The sequence below is a fragment of the Sarcophilus harrisii genome, chromosome 6 (genome assembly GCF_902635505.1).
Source record: "Sarcophilus harrisii chromosome 6, mSarHar1.11, whole genome shotgun sequence".
NCBI lineage: Eukaryota > Metazoa > Chordata > Mammalia > Dasyuromorphia > Dasyuridae > Sarcophilus > Sarcophilus harrisii.
The window spans coordinates 116,985,392-117,007,203 of NC_045431.1; the positions used below are offsets into that span (position 1 = coordinate 116,985,392).

General features: G+C 36.4%; 1 protein-coding gene across 11 annotated transcripts in view; it reads left to right on the forward strand.

Annotated features, from left to right (window-relative positions):
* The window catches only part of STOX2 (storkhead box 2), a 149,006-nt gene that overhangs the window by 78,671 nt on the left and 48,523 nt on the right, over positions 1 to 21,812 (forward strand). The gene's annotated exons all lie outside the window — the stretch shown is intronic.

Genomic DNA, 21,812 nt, shown 5'->3' on the forward strand with positions numbered 1-21,812 from the left:
ATATAGGCCAAATCGGTTATATTTCACAGAGAAGTATGGAGTTTAGATTTAGAGTGGATGACCTCGGCATGTATTGTCCAAGTCTGTGATAGTATGATTTGCTTTTCATATACCTTCATTTTTTTCTCTTTATGTTGTAAACCTGATGAAGATAGGGAATATGTTAGTCTCTTTAAAAACAAAATGAAAGATATTTTTATCATTCAGGTCAGTTATTCAATAATGTCTAGTGAATTGTTGTATATAGTGTAATGTTCTTGTTGGTTTTCTGGAGGCCTTGGAATAGCCTTCTTTTCAGCCAAGTAATCACCACAAGAATAGCCAGGTGTTAAAGTCCAAATTCTTGATTGTCTCCTTCAAAGTCTTATTTCCTTGCCTGGGGCTTCAGCTAGCTTTCTGGAGGTCCTTCAGAAGAGCCTTGGTCTCAATGGAATCTGTCTCTGCATCCCACCCTTGGCTGAGTTTGCCCCAGCTTATATGCTCTATTACAGTTAAATCCATTCATCATACTAAGTATAAGCCAATCATTATGCTAAACTAGATAACCATTGTTTTATTAATTCCACTTAGCACCTTGTAAGAATCCTTGTTTTAAGTACAAGAGTTCTGGCCCATAACATCTCCCACTTTCTTTTGTTTTAGAACATAGGTGGTCACACTCTCCCCGACTTTCAAGGAGGGTGAGAACCCCAAAAAGGAGGTGATCACACCTTCCCTGACTTCTCAGAAAAGGGGTGAAAACGCCAACAAAGGAGACATCTCCTTGATGTCTCAGGGAGATGAAAACACCAAAGAAAATGGGGAATCAAACCAGATTAGCGGGTTTCTGAAGGGACTCACTTGAAACAGTTATACATAAATCCATCAACATGGGAGGGCATTACAAACAAACAACATGAACAAATTAAAAATGTCCATAATTTCTGGAAATAATCCAAAACCAATCTATTGTCCATTATTTCATGTGTCAGAAATCCAATGATTCCTGCAAGTTTTGAAGTCTTGCAACAGTCTCATCATGTGTCGGAGACTCCAATGATTCCTGCAGATTTTGAAGTTCTGTAACAGTCTCATTATCAGCCATGCTCTTTCAGTGTCAGATATTTCTTAGGTTGTCTCCTTTTGTTTCGAGGTTTTTTTTTCTTTTTCTTTTTCTCTCCAGGTGCTCATTGGCACCCATCTGATTCCTTTTCCATCTGTAGAAATACAAGCAAACCCTTTCCCCCAAGCAGTTAACCTATCTAGTCTCTTCTATTTACTGCTTTCGGGATCTCTCCTCATCACCTGGCAATTATATTGGAGCTGTTCACACTGGACACTGCCCTTCTGTCAGGTTAAAAAGCCTGTATTTTCCCCAATTGTAATCCTTTTCTCCCATCTGATTACTTCTCTGCTGATTGATCATATCAGAGTCCTGAACTTCTAAAGACTCTCTGGGTGTAACCTCGGCTGCCATCATGCCCAACCTGTCTTTTGTTTGAGGTCTTGGAACTGGGCCCTACCTCTCATTTTCCTGAGTCAATCTACATTCTGAGGCCCAGTGGAAACCTTTGTTGTACAGGGTTTTGGGTCTTGTTTTCTCTCACCCTGTCTTCTCACTCTATCTCTATGCCTACACTGAGCACTTTCATATGCCCTACTTTACCACATTGAAAGTATTGATGAGGCCCTCTGGAAGTCCCTTGCCAACATGGACCCCCGTCTTCCCATGTTCTTCATCATAGCTTGGATATAAAAGGCATTTGTGCCCACTGTGGCACAGTGTCCTTATTTCTTCTAAAGGAGCATCCTTATATAGTCCCAGTATAATTCTTCTACAAACCTCATTGGCATTTTTTCTAGCAAGTTGTGTGATCATTATTCCTGTTGCTGAATTTTCTCCAATTGTTTATATGACAGCTTTTGCAGATGTCCCATAAAATCAGCAAGGGTTCATTGGGACCTTGCTCTATTTTTGTGAAGGTTTCCCCTCTATCTTGTCCTGGGAGGGAGCCCCCCATGCTTTGATAGCAGCAGCAGCAGTTTGCTCATATGCTATCAAAGGGTAATTAATCTGTACTGAAGTGTCTGAATACCTTTACCTGCTAGTTGGTCAAAGGTGATTTGTATATTAACTCCTGTTTGCCTATTTCATTGGGCTTGCATTCTACATTCACTGTACTCTGAAAGCCACAAGTTTTGTCCAGGTTCTAAACATGTCCTTGCTATAGATTTCCAATCACTAGGGGTTAAAATTTCATAAGCCAGATTCTCTAATACCATTTTAACATAAGACTATGTAGCCCCATAAAGAGTGCAATCCTTTTTCAAATCTTTGATTTTTTTCCAGATCAAAAGGAGTGTATTTTCTCCTGGATTGATCTGAAGAGTCAAACTCTTCAATAACTGAGTATGCATTTATCAAATCATATATATCTTGGCCTTTTTTAGCTTTAACTCTAGTGCTTTTTTTTAATCTTGTCATAGGATACTTCAGACATGATGCTGATTGTGTCACTGCCCCTCCACCTCCTCCTTCTCCCTTCACAGCCATGAAGGGTTAATTGGGGGGGGGAGGGAGTCATGAGATGGGAAATATCCTAATGGCTCCTGCTGTGGAGCACCACACTCCTTAATTTCATCAGAATTGTACTTAACTCCATGCTTGTCTAATTCTTCATCCTTTTCACCTAGTTTGTCAGTATTCTCTCCCCTCCCCCCGTACTTTCTTCTTTTTTCTTTATTCTAATACTTATATAATTCCTTAAACCCAATTGTATTAAGTTATATGTATAAAGTGTTTCTTTAGCAATCGAATCAGGACCATTATCATTGTAATATTCACATAGTTGCTCTCCTACCAATTTCCACTCACCTAGATCTAATTCTTTTTCCTTTGATAACCAAGGAGATGTGTACTGTACTGTTCAATGATCTGCTCCCAAATTACAATCAAACCTTAGCTTTCTATTAGTATAACCATGCTTTCTACACATAAAATAGATAAATATTACAAATGTAATGTTCTTGTTGGTTTTCTGGAGGTCTTGGAGCAGCCTTCTTTTCAGCCAAGTAATCACCACAAGAATAGCCAGGTGTTAAAGTCCAAATTCTTGATTGTCTCCTTCAAAGTCTTATCTGCTTGCCTGGGGCTTCAGCTAGCTTTCTGGGGGTCCTTCAGATAAGCTTTGTTCTCAGTGGAGGAAATGCAGGAGGCCAGCCACTGTGGTGTGAGATGAAGTGAATCTGTCTCTGAATCCCAGAGCTTGCGCTTCAGCCTCCAGCCACCACAAAGATGGACGATGGAATGTGAATCTGTCTCTGCGTCCCACCCGGGCTGAGTTTGTGCCAGCTTATATGCTCTTTAACAGTTAAATCCATTCCTCATACTGAGTATAAGACAATCATTATATCACTAGGGAACCATTATTTGTTGTAAGATTAAATCAGTTATACTGAACTAGAGAACTGTTAATTACCACGCTAAACTAGATAACCATTGTCTTATTAATTCCACTTAGAAAGCATCTTGTAAGAATCCTTGTTTTAAGTACAAGAGTTCTGGCCCATAACCTATAGCAGGGGTCCTCAAACTACGTCCCGCAGGCCAGATGTGGCAGCTGAGGACAATTATCCCCTTCACCCAAAGTTTTTGTTTTTACTATAGTCCTGCCCTCCAACAGTCTGAGGGACAGTGAATTGACCCCCTATTTAATAAGTTTGAGGATCCCTGACCTATAGGATGGAAAGGAAGGAAAAATTCTAAGAGTTGACAAGGAAATTTGTGTGTCATCTTTGTGTATACAGCAAGAAAATCAAAGATTGAGGCCACTGTGTTCATTAGTATAAAGAATTTGAAGTGGAACCTCTTATAATTATCAGACTGTCCTTACATAAATCATAAGCTACTGTTCTGTTTCTACATTAGAGATGATAAAGCCAGGGTAGAGAACAGGGTAAAATCAGTTATTCACAATCATACTTCATTAGTGTTTGTAAAAGAAGGAATTGGCACTAGCTATATATAATTTACGAAGACTGCAATAGTTTATAGTTTGATGAGTTAAAGGGGAGAAGTGATATTGATGAAGATTTTGCACAGTAATTGGGGAATTATGTAATTCTTTCAAGATTTTATTTTCCTTTGTTTCATTTGAACCTGGAGACTTCATCTCTTAAGAGAAGCTTTACATTCAGATATACTAAACATTTGTCTAAGGCCATACAGCTATCCAGACATGCTCCATGAAATATAAACCAGTAAGATTTTGAAATGGGAACATCATCTTCATCTTTAAGAACCACTGAGGGTTTGAGAATAGGAACTTTCCTGCTTTTCTATTTGTATTCCCAATGCCTGGCATAGCCTAAGAATTTAGTACTTTTTCATTCCATTCATTTTTTAAACCATCTCCCTATCCCCACCTATTTAGTTGTTACAGTAATGAAATAAATATGAAAGTTAATTTTATACTTTAAAACTTTTGGATGCTTTTTCCAAGTACCATCAAATTTGCCCTTTGAATCATCTACTAAAAAAACTAAGGCACTTTAGCTTTTAAAAAGTAAAGGATTGGGAAACAAAAAACAATTTATGTATGATCTAGTATTGAAAAATATGCTTTTCATAATAATACTTCTATATTTCTTTTCAAATACTGTTAAGAAAGTAATCAGTCTTTTATGCTTTACAAAGCAATATTTTTCCACACCTAGTGAATAGAGTGCCAAGCTTGCAATAAAAAAATGTTGCATTTAATCACCTTTGAAACTTTCTAATTGTGTAGTATTGGACAAGTCTCTTAGCCTACTTTTACCTTTAACAACTTTGGGATTTATTTACAAAGTCAGAGGCTAGTTATGATCTGGTTTGATGAAAGGAGTTTCCCATACCAAGTGTTCCCTATCCTGACAAAATCACAGATCCTCTGGGGATTCATGAATGATTGTTTTATTATCATGTATTCTCTATATGTATGATTATCAGTTCCAGCATTGTATTGGGAAAAGTGCACTAAATTTAGATCCAGGGGGATATGGATTTGAATCTAGGCTCTACTACTTAATTAAGTATTATCAAGGCACCTAACCATTGAATTACAGTTTCCTTCTTTGCAAAATGAATATACTTCATGGGACCTTTGGGAGGCTCTATGTGAATCACCAAGACTGGTGGTTCAGTGGAAAGAACTCTGTCTTTGGAATGAGGAAAATGTGGATTCAAATTTTTCTGGTGTGTGACCTTGAGCAAGATATTTCAACTTTATGGGTTGCCTGTTTCCTCACCTATGAATGAGGGGGTTGGATCAAATGACCTTTGACATCCCCTTCTGGCTCATCTTAGATTTTCTGAAAATGCTTTGGACAGCTTATAAAGTACTATGGAAATGTGTTGGTTATTGTTCCTAAGGAACAAAATTGAATTGCCTTCATATATAGCAATATATAAATGTGTAATAAATACATGCTCCCCAGTCATTTGGTGATTTCCATAATAGACGAGAATGCCAAGAATATTTGTTGCTCAAGTATTTGGAACCCCTGTCTATATTCCAGTGTGTCTGATCCAAATATAATTGAAATTGTTTTCTTAAAAATAAGGCATGTACTTGACCAATAACCTCTTGATTAGAAAGGTTTGACTTTCTCTTTTGGAAACCATTTTGGTAGTGTTTTAAATTTTTATCATGCCTGGCCTTTTCATCAGTTCTTACATCTAAGAAAGCCTGAATGGTTAACTATTGTTTTGGTGTCCAGGGATTTCTGTTCAGAGAATTCATTTTCATTGTATTGTGATTTCTCATCTGGAGTTAACATTACACTCTGGACTCTGTTGCTCATGTATAGTTTGCAACAGTAGCAGGACTACCATTTGCATAGACTGTTCAGTACACGTTGAATTTGTGATAAATCCTGTGAGTAGTAGTACTTGTACCTATTTATCAGCTTTGAGAGCTAGAACTCTAAAGGGACTGTGTTATTATCCAAAATCTGTGTTATTATCCAATCCAGTAAGCATTTATTAAGTACCTATGAAATACCAGGCTCTGTTCTAGGCACTCAGGTTTTTGAAACAGAAGAAACAAAAACCTCCCGTTCTCCCCTCCCATTTTTCCTTCTTCCAATTCCTTAGAAATGCCAACTGTACAATGAGACAATCCTAGTGAACTCAAATCTATACAATAGTACAAGGCACGAACAGATTGTTACTACTCATATTTTTTCTATCCCTCACCTCTTAAGAGTCAGCTCAATACTTTAGAGAGAGTGCTGGAAAACTAGTAGGAAGCTTTAAGATTTTTCACTGGAGTGGTCCTTCCTTTTAAAAGGAGCTTATTGATGAAAATAAAATATTACAGTGAATATAAAACTGGGAGGGGGGGATGGTAGTCCATTCAATGGTTGTTCAAAAGAATGAAAAGTGTGCAGACTTACGAGAATCCACCCCAAATGTTCATATGGACTATTTGTGTCAGATCTGTGATAAAGCATTCCTGAGTTCATATTGATCTGATCCGTCACAACTGGACACACACTGTAACTTGACTCTAATGTACTCATGTCATTTTGGTTCTCTTTGAGAATGGACAACTATATACTTCTTATCTAAATACTCTTTAGCACTAATTCTTTCTAGCCAGGCTGCTCTCTTTACTTTATTCCTCACACTGCCATATGCATGTCAATTCTTTTGCTCACTTATCTGTCATCTTCTATGTGGAATTATCTTCTCTCCCCCTCAACTCCCCTCTACCTAGCCAAATTCTTCTATCGCTTCGCTTCTTTTTTTTCTGTTCTTCTCTTTACTTCATCCCTTCCCTTTCTTCTTCCCTTTCTTCTTCCTTCCCTCTCTCCCTCCCTTTCTTCTTTCCTCCCTTTTCCCCTCCTTCCCTCCTTCCCTCTTTTCCTTCCTTTCCTCCCTCCCTCTTTTTCTTCCTTTCTTCCCTCCCTCTTTTTCTTCCTTTCTTCTTTCCTTCCTTCCCTTTCATCCTTGTTTTAAGATTCCTAAGCAATGTGGTTAGACATAATGGAATGCTTTTTGGTATCTTTTCCAGCATAATGATAGTACCTCATAAATACTCAATTAAGATATCTGTTAACAAATTGTTAACAATAATTATCATTTGTTAATTGATTGTAAGCTTTATTTTATTTTACCATCAGTATTGTAACTTTAAGACCCTAATACATTCCTCTATTCATTTTACATTCTATTTCTCCCTTAACCCTTCTTTATTTCTAGGGTGTGAACAAATAAATTAATTGATAGATAGATAGTGGAGCATGTATTTGGTTTTCCCCAATTAGAACATAAGGTTTATTTTGTTGTTATTTTGCTAATGCATCCTCATACTCTTAGGTAGTCCACGTGGTCTGTCTTTATAAGACTGCTTGCTGCCTGGGGTTCAGTTACTGTCAAGGGCCATGAAGCATAAAGAAGCCAACCAGGCTATGTGATGATTGAACCTATGACCTGGGCCCCATTGGCACCAAGTTGTAATTGAGCTCACTAACTTTATTGGAAACTATAAACTTGAGTTATGGGATGTTTATTTTTAATGTTGGTTTGTGTAAGATGGAAACATGGGAGATGAGAAATATTTGTGGGTATTACATCATCATGACCCATTTTCCTTCACTTACAACTTTCCATCTCTTAGCCCTCATGTTTTTTTCCTTATTTTTCATAAATTTATTCTGTGGTATTAAAAAAGAGATCTGTAAAGAGATGGTATGTAAACTTTCCAAAAGGACATAAAAGAGCCAGGACAAAGATAGCCTATATTTGGATTTTTTGCTAAACTTTTTGTCTTTGAATTCTTAGTTTTAGACTACTTATTGTTGGTATGTCTATTTTAAATTAGTTTTGCCTATTGATAGGCATAATTCTGTGCTATCTTAGTAAACAAAATGGAGAATCATGAACTGAATAGTATAGTTTAGGAGGTGTATAACTCATTAAACAACTATAATCAAGTAAAATTGATGGATCAATAGTGATAAATTACTGGCAGTCTAGACTGGTGAGCTCTACATAAGAGGAGGGAACCATTTTCAAAATACGGCTTAAAATGTAATTTGTAAACTATTTTTTTTAGTTTGATGCTGGAGAAGATTATCTACCCACCTTATCTGTACTGGTCTTTATATCTCCATTACTGTTTTCTTTTCTCAGGATTTTATAATAAGTTAGAAAAAACATTATCAAGGAGCCCTTCTTAGAATAATGATTATTCCAAGAATTTATAATAGGAGGTAATGACAAATTTTAGTTAGAGATTAATAAAAATAAAAGCGTAATGCCAGAGAAACTGAGGCAAGATAAAGATTAAAGAGTATTTAATATTTTATTTGAAAGGGAGAGATTTACTGGGACCAAATGGATCCATGGTTTGATCCCAGGGTGAATGAGACTATGCTTGCTGGATTCTTGGAGACCAATCTGAGTTCTCAATGATATATATGCACATGGCTCAGACATGGGGTGCTGAGAGCGGGAATGGAACTCTGACAGGGTAGGGTGAGCCATGGGAGATGACATAATGGGGGGAGGCACCCCGGAGATGGGAAGAGACATCTTTGATAAGAAGGTATCTGATACTCTGATAGCGTTGGATGGAGAGAGGCATTCTGATATTATAAATTATAAAATTTTTTATCCTTATCAAATATTCTGATTAAGAGGGGGAGGGGTGGTTTTGCAGGACTGAGCAAAACAATTAGAAACCAAGGCAGAACAATTTAGGGAGACTGAGTCAGGATAATTAGGGAAACTGAGTCAGGACAATAAAAGAGAACTGTGGCATAACAAAAAGATCCCATCAAAATTCATATACTTCTCCCAGCCAAAAAAAAAAAAATTATCCAGGTGCTCCAAGTTCAGGCTTCTGATTAAGAACAGAACCTCCCTAATGATTGGTTATTTTTTTTTTTCTTGAAGGCTCTTAATGGTGAACTTGTGTGGCCTAGGAACTGGAGGGAAAGCCCCAAGGGGCCCATATAGCTTTCTCTCATTTTTCCATTAGTACTTTGAGTTTATCAGATAAACTAATTGCCATTTTAGGAGAAGCCTTGGCCCTAAGGGGAAGGGACAAGATGAAGCAGAGAAAAAAGTGAGCTTAAGCTCACTTCCCCTCCAAAGCTAACAATTCATTCTTCATCGTATATGATGACTTTGTATGCTACTGAAATGTCAGCACGCAGGTGCAGGCTCATTTATTTTGCTTAAGAGAAGCACAGAAACATGTTGGAAGAAAAAATTCAATAGCTAGTACTTTGCTGAACCTCTTGCCCCAAGGGTTGTCTAAAGAGTAAGAGAGTCTGGGTTCAAATCACAGTTTGATATGAACTATTCATGTGACCTTATTAGGTAAATCACTTAATCTGCCTGGACTTAAGTTTCTTCATCAGTTAAAAAAACAAAAAAAAATGTGTTTGATTTGGCCAGGGGAGGGGTCTCTTCTGCCTTTGTTGTTTGCTTCAATTTGCTCATTTATAAAATGGTAGTGCCTAAAAAACAGTATCTGCTCCCAGATTTGTTTGGGGGTGCATAATTGTTAATGGTTTAGCATAGTGCCTGGCACATAGTAAGATCTACAGAAATGTTAGCTATCAATAGTAATATTAGATAGAGATAGAGAAAGAAAGGGGTTGGGAAAATAGAAAAAGAGAGGGGTGGAGAGAAAGAGATAAGTAGATAGAAGACATAAATATATACATATATGTGTGCATAGTGGGTATGTGTGTATATACATAGTGTTTGATTTGGCCTGGGGAGGGTCTCTTCTGCCCATGTGAAAACAAGATTAAATAATTTGTCCAGGGTCACTTACGCATATGAGGCTTGATTTGAACTGATTCTAGGCTCAATTCCATCTGTCTTTATATCATCTGTATATAATTTCTATCTATCTGTTTGTCATGCCATCTATCTATACATCTTACCAAATCTCTTTTTCTGTTTCTCAGATTACCTGGTCTTAATAGTGTGTGGTTCATGTGAAAAAAAGACCTGAGGGGTTTTAATTTTTTTCCTATATTTAGTATGAGCCAATAGTGTAATATGTCTTTCAAAAAAGATAATTTTAGGCTACATTAATCCTAACTCTGATATCCAGAACCACTTAGGAGACTGCCTCATTTGCTAGTGCTACATTTTAAAAGAGATATACCAACAAATGACTTTCCCATGTTTAGAGAAGCAGGGAGAGAGAAAAACTAATATGATGATGATGTCTGAAGATCATATGAGGTGTGTGTGGGGATGTATGACCCCATCTTCAAATATTTTGAAGGGTTCTCTTGTGGAAAAACAAACTTTTTGGGAGGGTTGCTCTCAGAATTATCTGTGGGTCCAAGTTACAAGGGCCAGATTCTGTTTCAGTGTGTGGAAGAACTTTCAAACCATTAGAACTGTCTGTGGATGGAACATATGGCTTTGTGGGAGAAGGGATTGTGGTCTCTGGAAATGGTCAAAAAGAAACTATATTAGTCCTTTGGCCAGGAGGGATTTAGAGGGATTCCTGGTTGGGTGGGAGGTTCCTTCTCATTCTAAAGATTCTTTGCTTCTGTGATTCCATTCTAGTCTTTTTTTTTAATAGTTTAACTACTATAGACGTAGAGACTGTTCTATTTTGTTCAAAAAGCTGTACAAGAATTTGCTATATACTGGATAGTTCTGGTTTATTTTTGGTGGTTGTGTTTTTGATGGAGAAGAAGAGCAAGGAAAGGCTGATGGGAAGGGTTGAGTCTCATCACCATCACTTATTTCTGTCATTTGTTATTTTTTCCTTTGTATCCATTTTGCTTTATTGTGATTATTGATATTCCTGATAATTTCTCTCTCCCACCTTTCTCCCATTCCTTTAAAAATGCTACGCCCATTATATTTATAGTGGCCTTATAGCCAAAATATTGATGAATAAGGTTCTTCTGTTTTGATAAGTTCTTCTAAAGCAAGCTATAGTTTATAAGCACTCTTATCTTTTAGGTTACTTAAGCTTTATAGTGCCCATAGACAAACCAGCTATGTAATATAGTATGGGGCCTTTTCATATTATGGGATGCTAATTCCTATAGGAATTTTCCACTGTGACTCAGATGCTCATCCTGTAAATGCCTTCAATGCCTCAAGATATCCCTCCACTATGCAAGCTGTCTCCTCTGATTGATTTTGGGGCCTCCATTTTAGGGATGGATTCAGGCTGAACTTGCTTCATTTTCCCTCCTCCAATATGAATACTTCTTACTCCCTTTTCTATTTTGGAAAGAATACTCCCACTTCTAGCCTTTTTTGATGGGTTAATGTTTCTCTTACCTCTAATAGTTTTATTTGTATTCCTGGTGCTTAGTAAATGTTTGTTCCTTTCTATAGAGTGTGGAGGAAATCATTCCACAAATGCATAATTGATTTTTTTTTTGCTCCATTGATTTTTGATGCAGAATAAAAATGTAATCTCTCTATAATACAGATAAAGAGGAAGCCCACTTTCTCATGTATTTGAGGACTGTCATAAACTTAGGAGAAAACCCACACACACATTAAAACGAGTTCCTGACATAGTGACCTCACTCTAAATGGCAATGCCTTTGTCAGACACCGGAGCTTTGCTGGCTCTCCTCTTTCAGCAGCTGGATACTGGTTCCCTGTACTCCAAGCCTGAAATTGGTGTGTGATGGGGATGATGAGGCTCAAGCTTGCAAGGACTTGTTACAGCTGTTGGAATTTATGACAAATCACTCATTGCAGCTAAACTTTGATCTGGTGCACAATGGAACGGCCTGTTGATAAATAAGAGATAGGTGCATCTTTCATCACAATAGAGCAGAGAGGGAAAAGGGAAGATGTGTATGAAGTGTAATTAAGACTGGTAAGTACATGACAACTTCATTGGGGAGGGGGGGACGTGAGACGTGCATGTGTTTATTGTTGGAAGGTTAAAAATTTTATCTTGATTTTAATGCATAGCAGTTTTTCCCACTTGACCAGCCAGCCTGTTTGTACCCCTCCCACTTCCAATAGCAGCAGGGTATCCTCCCCGATGCAGGCATCCTCCGGTGGCAAGACAAAGAAAAACACTCAGACATCCAGAGACTTTGTCCTGTCGCTTTTCTCAGAGCGATGACTCATTCTGGTTCACAAAGGATTCTGGGCAGGGTAGTGAGAAGTCAGGTTGGCTGATGGGTTCCTATGACTTCACTTTGCAGAGAACCAGGCAGAAGAGGAGCGATACTGCAGAATCTTGAGGCATTGCAGTGGGAAGGTGGCTTGTTATGAGTGTCTTTGATATACCAGAGTGGGCACAAAAAAAACATTATGCCTGTTTTTCCTGCAAATAGCTAGAAAGAGTAGAGATGTGACAGAGGCAGTTGTTTTGGTTTCTGTTTTCAAAAAAATTATCTGCAAAGTTCTTTTACAAAGCATTTTTAGGATTGTTTCTTGGTTTATTACAAATATATGTGTGTGAATAAACACTTACATAAACTTGTAATGTAAATATATAAAAATATAAGTATTATGTATAATATATGTATATATGCATGCATGCATACATACATACATAAATATACACATTTTTTCCCCTTCTGCTTTTGGACTTGTGCTAGTATTTCATTCCTTAATTGTAAGAATTGAGAGTTCTGGAACTTTAAAAAAACAAACAAACCAAAAAAAAAACTAACTACTGAAATCCCTCCCTAACTGTACTCTTAGTTCCTGTGTTTTCCCTCTGTTATCCTGTATATACCTTGATTTGAATATATGTTTACAATATTGTCCTGTTCCCCCCTCTCCCCCTCACCCCTAGTCCCCCGTGTTAGATTGTGAGGTCTTTGAGGTCTGGAACTGTCTTGTTTTTGTATATGCAGATACTTGTCTCATACTAGGCACTTAATAAATGTTGGCTGATTGAACAAAGTATCAGGATAGCCTTTTGTTCCAAAGTGCCCTCAGTAGCCAAACAGAATGGCTAATTTCAACCAGGATGATATAAAAGCTTCCTCTTTCTTTTTTTATTTTATTTATTTCCTCCTTGTGTGTAATACCTTAGCATGAACTAAGTTTTAGCATCAAAGCTACCTGGGGGATGGAGCTAGGGCAGAGGGTCAAGTAGTTCTCTTTATGTTTGCTTTCTGGCTCTCTGTTTCTGCCTTTCTATTTCTCTCTCTGTCTCTATCTGTGTCTGTCTCTCTCTCTCTCTCTGTCTCTGTCTGTGTCTCTCTCTCTCTCTTTCTCTCTCTCTCTCTCTCTCTCTCTCTCTCTCTCTCTCTCTCTCTCTCTTTTGGGTGGGGAAGGGAATGATATATGGGATATGTGAGAGTGTGTGTGTATATATGTGTATACACACACACTTATATGATATTTAAAACACTTCGAATGGGTGCATAGTATATTAAAAAGTGGACTTGCTCTTCCATCCCTCCTCCCCGGCCCTAGGCAATTGTCTTGTTTCATGCAGGCTTCCTAGCAGATGTGACCTCCACAGCATGATTCATTCTTGAGTGTCACATTAGAGCTGAAGTCAGCCAGCTGCAAGACTTGCAAAAGAGGAAATAATCCAAAAGTACTATGGATTAAATCATCTACATTGGCTGCTGTAGGGCACTTCAGAAATATCATTTGGATGTTTTCCAAAGAATTAATTAATAGCTCCCAACAGGTCACATGCTTTTAATTTCTTGGTAGCAGAACTCTAAGGAACCAAAAGACAAGGAAGACTGATTTTTCTCCTTAAGAGATACTCCCAGACCCTGAAACTTGTTAATACCCCCCTTAAAAATATTGATGAAATAACCATAGTTGTAGCACAGCTCTGCTTTAGAATTCATAATAATAGGCATCTCTTTTTTTGCATCAGGGGAGTTTTCAGTTAAATGCTTTTAATTATGAGAAGGTAAATGTTTAATGCTCAAAACCACATGTCCCATCACAATGGCAGGATAGAATTCTATGGTTCTAAAGGTGTTGATTCTCCTTTTTTGGAGGAAGTGTAATAGAAAATACCATTCTGGCCCTAAAGTCCTAAAGACCTGCATTCGAATCCCACCTTGAAAACTTATTGCCTTGTATTCCTCAGTTTACTCATTTGTAAAATAGAGGTTTAAAGAAGGTGGCCTCTGAAATCATTTCTAGCTAAAATCAATTTTGATAAACCTTTGTTGTAACATTTCATATGTTTATTTAGATAGTTCTGGAGACATTTTTTTATGTTCATGTAAAATTCAAATCAGGAATTGAAGAGTTTAAAAAAACTTTAAAAACCTCCTCCCAACTTTCTTAAAACATGTTCTACTTTCACTGAATGGAGATATTTTCTTTTTCTCAAATATATCTCATCATGTAAATAACATTAAAACAAACCAGCAAAAATCTGGATAACATGGAAATATGTTTTGTGTGACCACATGAAATTCTAGATTAAAATGCTTGTCTTCTGAAGAAAAGGGGAAAGGGGAAAAAGGGAGAGTTAAAAAAATATATATTTTAAAGTCTTTTTACATGTAATTGTGAAGCATGTAATAAAAAAATAAAAATATATGAGGAAAATGCATAGCAAACTACAACTACACCAATTTAATTTAAAGTGAAAAATATTTAACTGTCTTAAAGGACAGTTTTTGTCATGAGTTATAAATATTAGTAAAACACTATCTCTTCCTTTCCATCCTATGTTAAGACTCTATTCTATAATATATAATTCTATAACAGAACTCATGTTGCAGCATATTATCCAGAGAATCATGAGCATTTCTATGGGCCTTTGACCATCAATAAAATGCTTTAGCTTTTCAAATGTTGGCGCTATGTCTATTTTTTTGTATCTTCCTCAGTGCCTTAGCACTTAGTCTTATAACCTGACATGAAAGCCAGATAGAAATGGGACCACTAAACCTACACAGAGGGCAGCTAGGTGGTGCCATGGATAGAACACTGGATTTGGGAGTCGAGAACTCTTCCTGAGTTCAGACATGACCCAGGGCAGGTCACTTAACCCTGTTTGCCTCAGTTTCCTCATCTATAAAATGAGCTGGAGAAGAACTTGGCAAGCCACTCCATTATCTTTGCCAAGAAAATTCCAAGTGGGATCATGAAGAATTGGACACCACTAAAAAGGACTTGAATGACAATAAGCCTACACAAGGATCCTTGTAGGCTGCATATTGACTTAGAAAAACCACATATTAATGTTATCTGTATTTTGTTTTTAATTATTTGTTTCCAAATTACATTTTAATCTGATTCATGTCACGTTGAGCCCACCCATCTCTGCCTTACAACATATAATGTTGTAAAGTAAAAACAATTGCCAAACTTTGGAAACAGCAGAAACAGTAAGAAGGTATGGCATCTTATAGTAAAAAAGGATATTAATCAGTATCTATAATTGATAGTCAAGGTCTTTTAAAAGTTATCTATTGAACCAGTCAACAGTTGGGCTGTCTGTTGACTGGTTGATTGATACTTTTAAAGATAGATTTATCTATCTTTAAAAGCTGGTGCTTCCTTTCCCCTCCCTCTCTCCTTCCCTTTCAAAAGAATAATGGTTAATAAATGACGAATTGATCTCTACTGTCACCTTCATATAGAATGAGACTATTTTTGGCTTTTCCTTGCTTTCATTCTGAATCATTTGCAACCCTGAAAACTGACTGAAACTACTTTGAGATACAACTACAAGAGTGGCTAAAAACTGAAAATTGAATGGAGGCCCATCAATTGGAGAATGGCTGTGAATAAATTGTGGTATATGAATGTTATGGAATATTATTCTTCTGTCAGAAACTATCACCAGGATGATTTCAGAAAGGCCTGGAGTGACTTACATGAATTGATACAAAGTGAAATAAGCAGAACCAGGAGATCATTGTACATGGTAACCACAAGATTATATGATGATCAACTTTGATGGATGTGAACTTTCTTTAACAATGAGATGATTTAAACCAGTTCCAATTGTTCAGTAATGAAGAGAGCCATCTACAGTATAGCATTTCTACTCTTTGTTGTTTACTTACATTCTTGTTTTCCTTCTCAGATTTTTTTCTTTCTTTCTAGATCCGATTTTTCTTGTATAGCAAGATAATTGTACAAATATGTATACATATATTGGATTTAACATATACTTTAGCACATTTAACATGTATTGGACTACTTGCCATCTAAGGGTGGGGGTGGAGGGAAGGAGGAAAAGTTGGAACAGAAGGTTTTACAAAGGTCAGTGTTGAAAAATTATCCATGCATATGTTTTATAAATAAAAAGCTACAAAAAAGAGAATCAGCTACAAGAGTAGCAGTAAACTCTTGGTGAGAGACTTTTTTTCTTTATGCATAATTTAGAAAGTAAGCTTCTCAAATTGGGCTCCACTGGGAAGCTCTTTGAGTCCAAATTGGGCAAGTAACTGAAATTTTCTACCTTTTTTTTAAGCCTTAGTTTATCTTTAAAATAGTTTTAGTTAATTTCCTTAACTATTGACTGATTTGATCTACTTGCTGTCCAAGGGAACTCTCAAAAATATTCTCCAGCACCACATTTTGAAAGTGTAGATTCTACACTGCTTAGTTTTCCTTATAGGCTTCTCTCTCTCAACCATATACTGTGATTGGAAAAAACATAGCTCTCACTATGGCCTTTGTCAGCAAGGTGATGTCTCTGCAAGTATGCTGTCCAGATTTGCCAATGCTTACCTTGGAATGAATAAGTGTTTTGTTATTTTTTAATTTCATGCCTATAGTTGCCATCTGCATTGATCTTTGAGTCCAAGAAAATAAAATATGACACGCTTCCATTTCTTCTCCTTCTGTTTGCCAGGAAGTGATGGGATCAGTTGCCAAGATCTTAGTTAGTTTTTTTTTTCTTAATATATTAAGCTTCAAGCCAGGAAAAATGAGTTTAAATCCAGCCTCAGACAAATGTCAAAAGTCAAATAGTAACTTTTTATCCCTGAAACTGGAGTTTGGGAGTTTATCAAATACTAAATTACTATAGGCCTTGATTATGTCATGTGTATCTAATCTATTGCACTGATCCACCACTTTATTTCTTAGTTAGTACCAAATGATTTTGATGTTTGCTGCGTTATAATGTAGTTTTAGGGCTGGTACTACTAAGCCCACTATCCTTTGTATTTCTTTTCACCCAAAGAATTTTTATATGAGACTGATAGATATGTAAAATAGAAATATAAATCAAACATTGTGACAATAAATCATAATTGTCCAACTCCTCTATTTAGTTAGATGATCCCATATGGGGTGATGAATCACATTTTAAGAAGCTAGGAAGTCTTTTCAAACCCTTTTATTTATAATGCCTTCCCTTTCTTAATATTTTTTATGTGTCCTATATATAATTTGCTTGAATGTAGTAGTTTTCTCTCCCATTAGAATGTGAGCTCCTTGAGAGTGAGGACTTGCCTTTTCATGTAGCTTCAGCATTTAGCATAGTTCCTGACCTACAGTAGATGCTTACAAAATTTTATTCATTAATTGCTTGCTCTTTCAATGAGGAGAGAGGAGAAGGGGGAGAGAATTTGGAATTCAAAATTAAAAAAAAGAATTGTTAAAATTGTTTTTACATGTAATTGAGGAAATAAAATATTAAATAATAAAAGAAAAAAATACTGATTGTAAAGCACATGGCAAGCATTAAAGCATGGTATAAATGCTAGCTTCCCCCCCAAAAAAAACCCAAAAAACTTTCAACATGTACACAGTCCTCCCATATGATATCTATGCTATTTCTCAATGTTCCTCATGTTCCTAAATGCTCCACTTCTCTACCTTATTAAAGAGTATATTGATTTAAAACAATAGCAATATTGAATCTAGGGCAGAAACCTTGGTTAAATAAGTTTAGGTTATCAGTGATGAACTCTGTGATTGTCTTTGGAGTAGTTTGACACCCACTTGACGAATGCCATGTGTACATAATATTTTGCCTCACTTATAAAAATGTGTTACATTCAATATAATGGAACACTCCATCTGAAGCATAGCTATGAATATTCCCTCTAGTAATACAAATCACAATCCACCCATGCCTTTCTGGGCAACGAATAGTGAAGTCAGGGGATTCCCAAAGTAGTGAAGCAGGTGGAAATTGCAGAACTGTCTCTGCTGAGACCTCTCCTTAAATGGAGATTTTGGAGTTCATGGCTCTGTCTTCCAATCAAGAGTTGGAGGACAGTGATGAGTGTTGTACCAAGGCTGATTGAATTCTGTAGGATGATAAGATTTCCCCCAATGATGAGCTGCTGCAAGACAGAGTGGAGAAGTCGGAGAAATCCCAAAGTAATGCAGTCAAAAGGTTTTTTTGAGAATCCAGTCGGATAAAAATGCTCTGCAAATGTGACAGTGCGCTATTACCAACTGGTAATTGTTATCTAAAACTTGACAGTTAAAAAGTTATACAGATACATTATCTCATGCACATCTCATCTTTACCCTATGAATTAGCCTAAGCAATATATCACCATTTTAAAGTGAGGAAACTGTAATGAATCAAGGTTAAGGGCCTGCCTTTGGGTCACCCTACTGTTAAGTGGCTGAGTTGGGCGTAGAAAACTAGGTCTTTGGGCTGCAGATCTGATATTCCTTTGGCCATATCACAATCCGCTTAATGCCATGAACAAAGACTTGCCGCTCAGGCACAAATTGAATTAAATTGTAGGATCATTATGAGGTCTTGAATCACTAAAGTTTCCAGTTGATCCAACTCGTGTCTCCCCTCTCCCAGCTAGGAAAGACAGCTTAGTGGATTAGGAGCATTGTAGAAATGTGAACTAATATTCCTATAGTAATTACAGCAATGATACTGGGAGTTAAATTAGGCCTTCTTTCCCCACTGATGCATATCTTAACATAGCTTCAGAATTTCTGAATGAAGAGGAGACAATGAGGCACCTAATGGGCATAATCTATCAAAGGAGATGGAGAGGGAGGCAGATTCCTAGCAAGTGTTGATGCATAGCATTCTGCATTCTGCCTTTCTTCCTCACTTGGCCCTATCTTCACCCTGCTTTTTCCCATCAATCATTTAGTCCCTGACCAAACCCTAAAACAGCAAATGTTGACTGATTTGCATAGTGGAGAATGTGTGTACAATGTGTAGGGATGGTGATGGATTCTTTAATAAAGCAGTGTGAGTCAGGATCTGCTGAATTGGACAGCTAGCTTGGTGCTTTATTTTTTTGCTTTCTGTTTTGTTTTTGCTGGGCATTATCTGTCTTGTGGGATGAGTGGACAATTAGAAAAAACTCTAAATGGAAAGATTTGAGTTTGGTTTGAATTCACTTGTATATGGGTCTCTTGCTCCACCTACCATGTGATTTTTGCACTTTCCCTAAACCTCATTATGAGTTGTAAGGAGCGCCAGAGCTGATGTTAGCAAGGCCAACTTCAGTATAACTATTTGGGGTTTATTTTTTTTTCCCTGTCTTAACAGGAGTGTTCTTTCAATTAATAGCTGTGGGAATTGAGCTTTCTTAACGGGGCTATGAAGTATTTAAAGAGAGCATTAGGGTATTTTTTTTGTTAAAAAGTTGTTTTTTTTAATGTTTGCTGTTTCCTTTTAAGAATATCCCTTTGTGCCAAATTCTCTTCCACTATGAGAAACAATGAAGTAAAAACCCTACACTACTGCAGCATTTAAACAAAACATACAGTAACTTTAGGGAGGAAGTTGCTTTTTGGATTCCAGCTTTTTAATTTCAAATACATACATCTGAAAGTCAAGTATAGTAATTTGGTTTCAAAGGGAAGCTGCTAGCAACTAGCAGCAGTCTGAGTTAATGAGAGCCATATGCTATGTCCCTTATGTATGGGTATTGTAGTCTTCAAGTAAATGTTCTAGGAAAGGAATCCTTGAATTTTGGAACAAATCTCTCAAAAATATTATAGTAAACTTTCTGTTTCAAGAGCCAAGAAGTATTTATACATATAATTGGTGTTAATATATTAAATTAAGTTGTAAACACAAGATATTTTCTGATGTTCTCTATCAAAGTTGTTCATTTAACTGTAACCACAGGCTGCTTGTGATTTTTCCCCCAAGCCCAAGGGTATTTAAGATAAAACTCTGGCAAATTAGTAACTCTACCAATAGGTTTCTAGGAAGAAGAGAGAGGAAAAGAGGATGGAAGCTCTTTGTATTGCAACTGGGCCATTGACATATTTTACAAATGTGGTCTTTTTTAGTCTTCATGAATGTGTAATCCATTTAAGAAATAGAAACAGTACTGTGAATAATTTAGTCCTCCAACTACGGATCCCAAAAGCTGTTTGTGGTGCACCTGAAAATACTGTATGTTTGTAGTGAATAATGATAGAAAGTAATATTATTAGAATAATTCAAATAAAACCCAATAATATTTCATAAGAAATGGTTGAATTTGGTGAACATATATTACCAAGGATATTGATAAAAATCAGAAAAAAATAGAAGTAAAAGAGGAGATAGACTTTTCACTGCCCTTACTTTTGGTATGAGGGTGACTAGCTCCTAAAAGATTCTCCCTTCTCCCCACCCTCACCCCCAATCCCAATCAGAGCCTGGCTTCTGGCAAGTCACAAAGTCACAATGAAAAAAGTATGAACCTATGATGATGAACAGTGTAGGTCTATTCAGAGATCCTAATCACCAGATTAGTTAGTTCTGATTCTGCTTACCTTGCTTCTGCATCAATTCATACAAGTCTTCATAGATTTCTCTGCATTTCCTTCATTATTCCCTACATAATTTCCTACACTTCCATAGTTTTCTATCACATTCTTATATCATAACTTGTTCAGCCATTCTCTACCACCCTTTCTTTCCATGTCTTTGCACTACAAAAGAAGAGAATATAATTTTTTTTTAGTATCTTTGGGTCATTTTTATCTTTTCTTGGTCTCTTTTATGAGCATATTACTAGGTTAAAGGTCTGCACAACTTAATGTCTTTGAGGGCTTAGTTTCAAATTGGCCTCAGTTTTTGTTGTTGTAGTTGATTATTATGATGCTCTAATGATCTGGAAGGTCTCTTTTTAACTCTGTGAAAGAAAATATGTTAACTTATTCAAATGATTATTCATTCCATCTACTGAGTGCAATATTGACAGATGTATTCATGCTTTAGATTAACTGGCAAGTTTTCTTTTCTTATTAATCATAGATCATAATTAATCCTCAATGTAGTAATTTCTATAAATACTTGTGTGTTGTGGCATTGTACCAATATTTATAGTCTTCAGTTTATTGCTTTGGAATAAACAGATTTTTAAAAAATAGAATGCTTAGTTAATTAGAACAGTTTTGTTGGGAAATGAACTAAATGTAACAAAGCTAAGTTAGATTGACTGTTATCTGTCATTTTTAATATTAATCATATACACATATGCTGCCCATCTTAAGAGTTTCATTCTTTGCATTCCATATTAATATAATTTGTTCTTAACATTAGAAATGTTGTACTTTTGGGAAGATTTCTCTTGTTATATATCTTTTCTCCTATTTCTTTAGCAAAGATGTTATTTTTTTTCTTCATGTTGTAATACTAAGTTTTAACAATTTCTTGGTTAGGTAGAATGAATATAAGAGAAGATGCAAAGATAGCAATGGAAGGCCTGGAATAGGAAAGTTGGGAATGAGGGATAAATTCTTTTAGACAAAAGTAAAATGTATTTTAGGGCAACAACAAAGTATCCTTGTATTTACCAAGACTAATTTCCTCTTCATTTCATATCTGCACTATAGCATGAATTATTCTATATTTATGTGTTAATGGCTCAAATTATATTGTTAAATGGTATCATGAACTGGCTTAAGATCTAGGAGTCTCTAATAGTGTGGGTGAATG